This window comes from Pipra filicauda, unplaced genomic scaffold (genome assembly GCF_003945595.2).
Source record: "Pipra filicauda isolate LSUMZ 115617 unplaced genomic scaffold, ASM394559v2 scaffold91_size2508729_pilon, whole genome shotgun sequence".
Lineage (NCBI taxonomy): Eukaryota > Metazoa > Chordata > Aves > Passeriformes > Pipridae > Pipra > Pipra filicauda.
This window is the reverse complement of record NW_024105109.1, coordinates 1,302,271-1,311,657: the sequence shown is the minus strand read 5'-3', so window position 1 is coordinate 1,311,657 and position 9,387 is coordinate 1,302,271. Positions and strand designations below refer to the sequence as shown.

The window sequence follows — 9,387 nt, the reverse complement described above, 5'->3', positions numbered from 1 at the left end:
AGGTTTTGTGGTCGCCTTTCAGCTGTGCTTGCTGTGGCACGAGAGGCTGATGGTGAAAGGTGGAGTTCAGAGCAGTCCCTGTGGGTGAGGTGGCCCTACCAGTCCTTCCCCGGCTATGAGTACTTGGCTTTCACTTGGGACCATGCTGTTGTGGAGGGTGAAGTTCAATGGGACTGGTGAAAAGGGTCGTGTTTAGGCCACCCAATTCAATGTCCAAGCAGAGGATTACTAAGGGGAATCTCATCTGTAGTCTGAAAGTTAGAAAGTGTCACAACCTAGATGGAAGTCGACAGTGACATACTTTTTCGAGAAGATGACTTGCTGGATGTGAACACTGTTGCATGTGTGATGCATGGGTTAATCTTTTAAGGTATCTGGTCCCGATAAGGACTCAGCTGGAGCATTTGTGTGTCCACTTTGGGGCACAACCCTTTAAGAAAAATATAAGGAAGGGCAAAGGTTAACAACAAGAATGACGACATATTTAGAAAATAGGATGTGAGACAGCAAGCTGAAATAATGGAAGTTTTCACTGGGTCTCTTGGCTAGGCTGTGTGACCCTGGAAGATATAAAAGCCTACTGGAGAGAAGGAATAGCCTGTTATCTGTCTGCTGTGAGTTGGATAAAGAGCAGTAAGTTGCAGCAAGAAAAATGTAGGTCAGATTTTAATAAAAAACTTTGCACCAGAGAAGGGAGAGAAGCACCAGAGAGTCTGCTTGCAGCCGCAGTCCTGGGATCTCCAACACCAGGGGAGTTTGAGAAGAGCTGGATAAATGCTGATCAGGAGGGTCTAGGTCACTGGTACTGCAGACAGGAGATGGGAGGGGGCTCCCCACAGTCTGTTCGAGCCATGTGGTTCCCTTATTCTTGTTTTATGATAGTTAACATTGGAAAATTACCACTGCAGATGTGAAAAGTGGGAACATGCCTGTGTCTGGCAGTGGATCGGCACTATGTGCATGTGAGGATGTAGGTGGGCGATGTGGGAAGGCAGCTCTCCTAAGCTGTTCATCCCATCGTAGCAATTGCAGATTGCTGCATTAGTAGGTAGCTCTGCTCCTCTTGAAAATATACCCTTCTTTGCATATAAATAATTTCTTAAATTTTTCCAGTGCTTTTGATTATGGGATTTTTACTGATGGCTAAGTAATATTTTTGTATCTAATGTGTGCTGCATAGAAATAATATCAGCGCATCTTCCAGCCTGGATTCTGCATTGCCTCATTGGGGTTTTTTGTCATGTGTCAGGTCACTAAAATCACTTCAGTAGGGTTTTATAATTGCATTTAATATGTCACTTACTATGCACGCCTCATCTGATTTCTATGGCACTAATGAGATAATTTATCTTTGCTGGGTTGCAGTCAGTTGTGTGTTGATAACGCATTTAATTTTACCAAGTTACAAAATCTTGGCTGATTTTAGAGAAGAGCCAAGATAATTTTGTATTTTAAAATACTTATCAACTCCAAACCTTTAATGTTAGCTTTCTCTTTGTCTTTTCAGCTAGGGCAGCTCCAACCTGAATTTTATTCAGAGAATTCATAAAACTTCTCCTGTCTTTTGAGTGATAGAGGAAAATATGATAGAGAAATTCTGTGCTAGTGTTTATTACCTGTCTAGGGCTCATTTAGGGAGGGGGAAGATGGCAGGGAAACAGAGCCAGTTTTCATATATCAGAACTACCAAAACAGCAAGACTTCTTATCTTGCAGCAATAAAAGGCCAGCAAACAAATTAGTGGGTGGGAGGGGTATCTTCCATGGGTTCTTTTTTTTGTTTTGTTTTAATTTGCCAGAAATATCTGAAGCTGTATTCTGTCATTTATGTAGAAATAGTTTTAGATTTTAGCCACTTTTTCAAGTACTGTATTCTACTCCTGTACAACAGTTTTCTTGCAAAGTTAATTGCTCTTTTATTTTACAGCGACCTTGACTATGTTGCATATCTGAAGAAAAATGACATTTGGGTTTTCTAATTTAGAAGCACAAAAGAGGTTGAAAGAGACAGTGTTAGGTACCTGATTCGCATGCCGAAAAAAAAGGTGCTTGTTTTAAATTACAGGCTGCTGAAGCTGGGACTAAAGATAACGTTATTTGACTTTTGAAATAAATACAATTAATGGGACAACAGGGTTATCATTTGGGCCACCTATTGTGTAGATACCATATTAATTTTCATGAGTAGGATTTCATCATTTAAATCGGGTATGTGCATGCGTGTATTTTTTTAGGCTTTCTTGTTTTCTTCTCATTTGGAGATTTAAAATGTCTATAAATGTTCACATTTTCCAAAGTCCACCCTGACAGAATTTTTGGAAAAGGGGGAACCTCCCCTTGTGTATTGTCTGTTCCTCTGGTTAAGATATGTGAGATTTAGGAGAATACAAATTATACTTTGTAACGGAAAAAACCTCTCCTGAGATGTGAAAAGAGTAGTCAATTAGAGAATGTTACCATGTTATTTTAAGGCTATGAAAAGGTAGGATAAAATGAGCACTCTGACTCGTGCTGAGCTCGTTGGGAACAGCTGCCATGCAGGATTCCTCCTGAAAACCTTGTCCAAACAAATCATCATTTAAATACAGGAGTTGTCACTTTACCAAAGCCTCACTCGTGCAAGATCTTTCACATCTGTGGTTGAGATGGATGTATTATAGTACAGGAGCCTACAATACATCTTTCAGTAGTCTCTTAAGCTCAGTTTGGTACAAGGTGAATCAAAGCATGGGGCAACACTCAGCTCATGCTCACTCGTGTTTCGCAGTGGCTCAAGTTTTGTCAAACCTGTAAAGAAATCTGGAGTCCAACAATGATGCTTTGCCTGCATTGCCCCTCCATGTATGGATAGAGATTCTATAAATTCCACACTATTTTTAAGACTGAGATAAAGTAAAAAATACCCTATCACAAAACCAAGAGGTTTTTTTAACCTTTTAAGAGCACAGACATGGTAGATAATGGGTGGACAGTGGTATCAGTGTGATGTATTGGCACAATTCCCATGTCTCCCATGGGGCCAGCAGAAGGCGTGTATTATTATGATATGCTATTTTGAGAGAAAAAAAAATATTTCAGATCTTTAAATCATCTCTTATGAGGAAAGATGAGAAAAAAATTACTCCAGCGGCAGACATAGACACAGACATATCAGGTTTTTTCCTCCTCAAAACACTGCAGTTCCCCACTTCATTGCCTTGGCTTCAGCCTGCAGGACAGAGCGCTGTGGATTCCTTGTGTATGTCTGATTTTGCACCAGCCTCCATCACATTTGTGTTGTGAAAATCAGTGTGTCTGTCATGTTTCCCCTGGGAAACAGCTGATTTCTTTGTTTTGGCAAGCCAAAATAAAAGCTGAGAACAATATAAGTGCTTTTTTTGAACTCTTGTATGACCTGATATGCTGAGAGCTTTTGTTTATTCTTATGTCTCTGACCAAGATGCTAATCACCATCTCAGGTGCTGTAAATCAGTTAAAATGGCAAAAAAAGAGAGATTTGGCCTATCTAAAAGATGAAATATTGATTTGTTTTTCCTAAGGGCCTGTAAACCCTTTAGCTGTTAGCAAGATAAAACAGTTTGAAAAGCATCCTAATATTTAACAAATGACCAAAAGCATTTAGGATACTTTTTCACTGTTGATGGAAAATAATACCTTTTAAGCCTGTGGATCTGAAATATTTTCTGCTTGTAACTCCCTGCAGGTGGTAATCAAGTGTGGGTTGAGTCCTAGCCACAGTTTGAGATGAAAGGACATAGACATCCATCCTGCTTGGGGTCCCTCTCCAAACTGCCACGAATGCTGTGTTTGGGAGTCAGTGTCCCAGGGAGCAGGGGCAAAGGCTGTTGCTCTGGGGTTAGGTGCAATGTGTTCTTCCTGTCTGTAAAGCTCATTGGGGTTTTACTAAAATCGCTTTTCTCTGGGATTGAGATTGCTGCCCAGTGCCATTTCACCAACCAGTCAGCAGAGCTTGGTTTGCTCACCAAACAGGTTTTTGCTGAGGTGGTACATAAGCTCTAAAACCCTAAATGTTTGTCCCTTCTCGTGCAGAGAATAAAATAGGAAGTGCAGTTCCTCAATGCATCATTTTATCTCTGTCATCCAAGGATGGATAAAGTATGTTTAAAGGCACGGGCTCCCTCCTAGAATGCCTTTTGAAGTTGGTTTCCCTGCTGCAAAGCTGGCTGCCTTCCCCTCAGCTAAAATGCAGTGCCTATTCAGGAACTGTGTTTGTAAAACCAGTTTTAATCTCCACATGGGGTGTTAAAACTGCTGTTAACCTCATGAAGGGTCTGTCCCAAGAAGCACAGCAGACTGTAGTTCCGTTCTGTAGGAAGTGCTGTCTTGTAGGCACTCGCTTTATAAGGCAACAATGGTGAACTTAAACATGAAGCACGAACAGCTTGGCTTTATGATCCCTATGCTGAAGGATCAAGGCAACTCTGGAAATTCCTGTATCTCGAGCTGTTAAATGATGTAAAACCCTCCAAAATGAATATACACGTGTGCAAAAGAATCAGCTAAGTGCTGAAAGCAGCATAACTACGTCAGCCAATGCCAAAGCCCAAGCGAATAAATGTGGCCCCCGGAGTCTTTCTGGAAGGTCTGAGCTGGCTGACAAGCAGAGCTTGCTGTGACCATGCCGCTCACCCTCATGGATCTGGCAGAGCTTGGGCTTAGGCATTTGCACTACGGGCCTTTGCTCAGTCAAGATGGGTGCTCTAATTTATATCTGATATTTGAAGGCACTGTCTGCAGGGAAACCCTTCAGAGAAACACCAGGGTTGGGACACATCTATTTCCACTCTCTGCTGTCTAGGGTAAAGTGGCTTGCGACTGATGGATATGATGCTTAATGGCAGTGGTGAATGCATACATATTTCCCAGGACCTCACTAGAGGGGGAAAAAGCTAAAATGTAGTACTGTGTCTTCAAAAGAATGTGGCTCCTGTGCTTTTTACTGACACAAATATGTGCTTAGAAGGGAAACCTGCCGGGTATTTCTCATTCCAGATACTAAGGTAGTCCTGTATCAGTAACAGAAAAAGGCTCAGATTACCCTCCATAGAGAGTCTCTCTGTATTTTGGGATTAGCCTCTTTTCTTCCTTCTTTCTTTTAAAAAAGAAGCGAGTTAATTTTTTTATTAAACATCTTTATATTCCCTCATATTAGCTGAGTGAGCAGGTATTTGCATCTGGCTGGTCTGTGGCCAGTTTAAGAAGTGTCATCACATAAAGAATTTATCTGGGAACCACATTTAGCTCTTGAGTGTATAAATATAGAAGAATGTAGGAATTTCCTGAAAACTGGTGCATGAAGAAATTAAGGAAGAACAGGAGGAAGTTCAGTTTAATTTCTGATAGGTCAAAGTATAGAAATACTTACTTGTGTGTGTCTTGTTTTGTAACATCAAAGAGACACAAATATTTTTTCTTATCTAGTATGCCAGTGAAATTATTCCTCAGCTTGGGAATGAGATGTGCATTGAATTTTGACACCAGTGACAGTCCAAGAAAAGGATTGGTATCACTTTGGTACCAGGTGACATGGCTGTACTGTAGTTTAGCAGCTGGCTTAGTGATCTCCAGGGTAAGAATTTCTTCCACTTCATTGAGAACATCCTCTTCCGAGGAAATCAGTGCAGACTCTTGCAAATAGCTTTGTCCTTTCTCCAATTGACTGTCCTCTTAATAATCAAAATGAGTTGCAGGCATTCCATTAATTGTCCAGATAATTAGCTTTAGGCAATCTGGCATTTCATCTTTGTCTCTGACTTAATCTCAGCTAGTTTTCGTTCAGTCACTGGCATGTGTAATTCCTCATCTATTTTGACATTTCTCTGTCACATAACCATTTGTCATATTTCAATTCCTCTGGACTCGAAAAAGCTTTAATCAGTCGTACTGGTTTGCAAGTTACTTGTGCTACATAAAACACACGCAGCTGTAACTTTTCGCACCCACCAATTTGATAAACGTGCATTTTCTGCTCCCAACACGCGCTTGCAGCCTTAGCTGTCTTGCCTTGTTCATCTCATGGCGTCTCCACATAGGTTGTTAAAACCTTTTGTGAGAGTCCTCATTCCCTGAGTGCGTATGTGGTGTTTTAAAGCTAACTTTGTTTGTAATAATCCCTAGAAGAATGCCAGATGGTGAAACACAAGGGTACGCGATGGGGCTGTGTGTGCGCGCGCCCATGTGCACACACGCACATTTTATTTCTTTGTGCGTGAGCGCACGGGGGGAGTCAGTGTGATGGAAGGCCTTATTAGACAATAAAGCTGCTTTTTTAAGTCACGCAGGTCACTTCACCTGAGGACTGAAAAAATCTGATTGGCTCTGTGCAGTGTATCACTTTATAGAAACGCTGTTTAGAAATCTCTGCTGTTGCTGACTGGGAGCATTACCGTTCCCCAGAAGTTGGATGCCTTCTGCTGTTGGGTCCAGATGAGAAAGGAGAAGCTGTTAGTCTGTGTTCATTTGGAAAACTGTGAACCTCCCAGTTAGTTACATTGGTCCCAAAGTGCTAGTCTGAAACGCTGCGTGGGCATCAGGGGCTAGCTCTTAAATCTGTCCCTGGTTCCCTGGGTGTTATGCACTTTGCATCTGGAACCAGTAATGGCGTGGGAAGATTTGGCAGTAAAAAAGAGGAAAATGTCTTTCTGCTAAGTAGATTTTTTAATTTTATTTTTTTTAATTAGGTTTGAAACTGCTGAGAAATTCAAAGTATTAGAACATGATCTGGTGGAGAGGTGTAGCCTGTGTAGAAGAAAAACAGAACGGTGTTTGTTCCCTATTTGAAAATTGAGGGGAAAATTTGTTCTGTGCTTTACTGAATTTCCTATCCTCAGTTTGCTTTTAAAGGGATACACTGTGGCTTCTTTCCCTAAGGACAGAAGAAATTGCCCCTGGCCTTTGGTGTGTTTTTTTTCTTTTTAGGGACAGCAGCAATCAGGCAGAGAAAACCTTACCAAGACACAAGTGCTTTGAAGAGCTGTGTACACTGGCATGGCAGCGTAGCAGTGCAGCAGCCACTGTCCTTCAGACTCTTCTAACCAAGACATGCCCATCAGGGTGGAAGAACCAGCAGTGTTCTGGCATCCCAGCGCCACAGAGCCCTCCTCCTGTGCGCTCAATGATACCACCTCATGCTGAAGCTGTCTCTGACTTTGCAGATTAATTGATCAGTGAAATCATTGTGAATGTCAAGGGTGCTACCTAACACTCAAAAAAGCAAGTCTGCACCTTCCCAAGGAGCCCTGAGGGGAACTGCCCAGTGTACCATTGGAAGTGCTGTACTAATAAGGAGCAAGCACTGTGAATCCCAACTTTGCACAGCTCCTTAAAGATCATGAAGGCATTTTTCTCAATTATATCTCCAAGTCTTGTGTCCAGTACTGTGTGGGAAATCTGCTTGGTGCTGCTTGTCTTTGAGGGAAAAGTCCATGGGGCTTCAGAGCTGCTGTTTTGGCTGTGAAATGCGAGGCAGTTCACCTTCAAAGCCATCTGCTTCTTAAGGAGAGGTGTCATGTGCAAACACCAGTGTGGGGGAGAATAATATATAGGGCACGGATTTTGCGTGTAAAGTACATATAGATAAATTTCTAACTTTGTGCATACAAGTAGTCCTGCTTAAGTACATTGCGGAGTTGGAACCTAAAAAATCTGTTACTTCATTGATAACTAGTCGCTGTATAAGTCTTCTAAGCAGAATTAAGGTGCAGTTATGCCTTTTTAAAGGTTCTGGATCCCTTCAGACTGAGAGGAACAGCCTGCGCCTTTTTCTTTCTTTGCTTTTTCCTGCTGAACCTGATATGGTCTCTGCAGCCCAGCATGGTCTCTGCAGCCCAGCATGCTCCATAATGGCTGGATTTTTCATGTTCAGGGTTCAGCTTCTGAAACACTGTGCTAGATTAGGTATTTTTAGCTTTTAGCGGGGTTAATTGAGTTCATACTCTGTTCCTCTTTATATACAATTTCCTCTTCAAATACACTGGTGTTTTATGGCAAGAAACACTATTTTTCATAGTCTTTTAGAGCTTATCAAAAGTTCCTGGCTCTAAGATTTTGCCCTAACTCATCTGATCTTTTTCACAATGACACAAACTTCTCACACGCTGGCTTACGTGGGGCTTTGGTTGATTGGTTTTAGAAAGCCCTGTTTTTCAAGGCCAGGCTTACTCTTCTCTTGGTAAAAAGATTTACCACCTGTGATGCAATAGGTAGGTTTCCCTAACTCATAGATTTTAAAGCCAGAAGGGACTATTAAATTATTTAGTCTGCATGACACAAGCTATAAAATGTGATTTAAACTAGGTATTTTCTGCAGTGAATCCCCCAAGTGGAAGCCGTTTCAACCCGCTTGGCTGGAGGAGCTTAAGCACTCCGTGCGTTGGCTGAAGGAAGGGAGACAGCTGAGGTTGCTTGTGTACTGTTTTGGTAAATACAGTTTGTTTTTAATAAGGATAACTTCAAGTGGTGTGAATCCCTGTAGTTGCGGGTGACTCTTTCTCAGCCTCTTCACACATTTTGTAGCCGTGGGAGGAACTATTTGAACACAAACATGATTCGGGATTTATGGAGACTGCTCGTGTGAGTAGTTATTCATTTGCATTGCTATTTGCCTGAATAAGCTCATTCACTACGCTTTGCCTTTTATTTTCTCTCCGTGGATCCACTTCCACCCTTCACCACGATGAAGCTTGTAGGGAAGAGTACAAGCACACTGCGATTCGGCTTCAAGTTCAGGCTCCAGCCAGGCTGTTATGCCCTTGCCTTCCAGCATCTGGGCTAAGAGCTTTTCTCTGATTTATTGCAGGTGTTTCTGAAATAAGAGGTGAGCTACTGCATCTCTGCCACATGTGCTGGCTGGAGATAGGCGTTTGTACAAGATTACCTGAGAAATGGGTTAGGGAAACTTTGAGGCTGACAGCGCTAATCAGCATCCTGCATGCCTGGTCTATCAGGCACATCAGATTCAAGGGAAGGACAGAAATGCCGCGTGCAGGAAATAAGGGTCAGGAGTGACAGGTGGGAAGGAGGGAGAGAGACACTTGAGAAACAGCCAGCAAGAAAATGAAGGAGTCAGAAGTGCATTTGCTGTTGCTGCCTGTCAAAAATCAGAAGCTGGTGCATGCTTATAAAAGAAGCCATTTTTTGCTTTAACATCTCAAATTCTAAATTGTTGCTGTTTATTCTGCAGTGGTTGGGCAGAGTGTATCACAGTGAGGTTCCAGGCTGTGATTCTTTGGTTGGCAGCTTTGTGGTACTCTCCTAAATTACAGTAACAAATGTATTAGAGTAAGAAAATATAATGCTGCATTTTTTTCTGGGTGTGACAACAACAATTGGCCTTTAATCAAGAAGTTATATCCTCTTGAAATTTCAT

At 41.9% G+C, this 9,387-nt stretch overlaps 1 protein-coding gene across 1 annotated transcript in view; it reads left to right on the top strand.

Annotated features, from left to right (window-relative positions):
• LOC120325286 overlaps positions 1-9,387 on the top strand; it is a 93,647-nt gene that overhangs the window by 59,669 nt on the left and 24,591 nt on the right. The gene's annotated exons all lie outside the window — the stretch shown is intronic.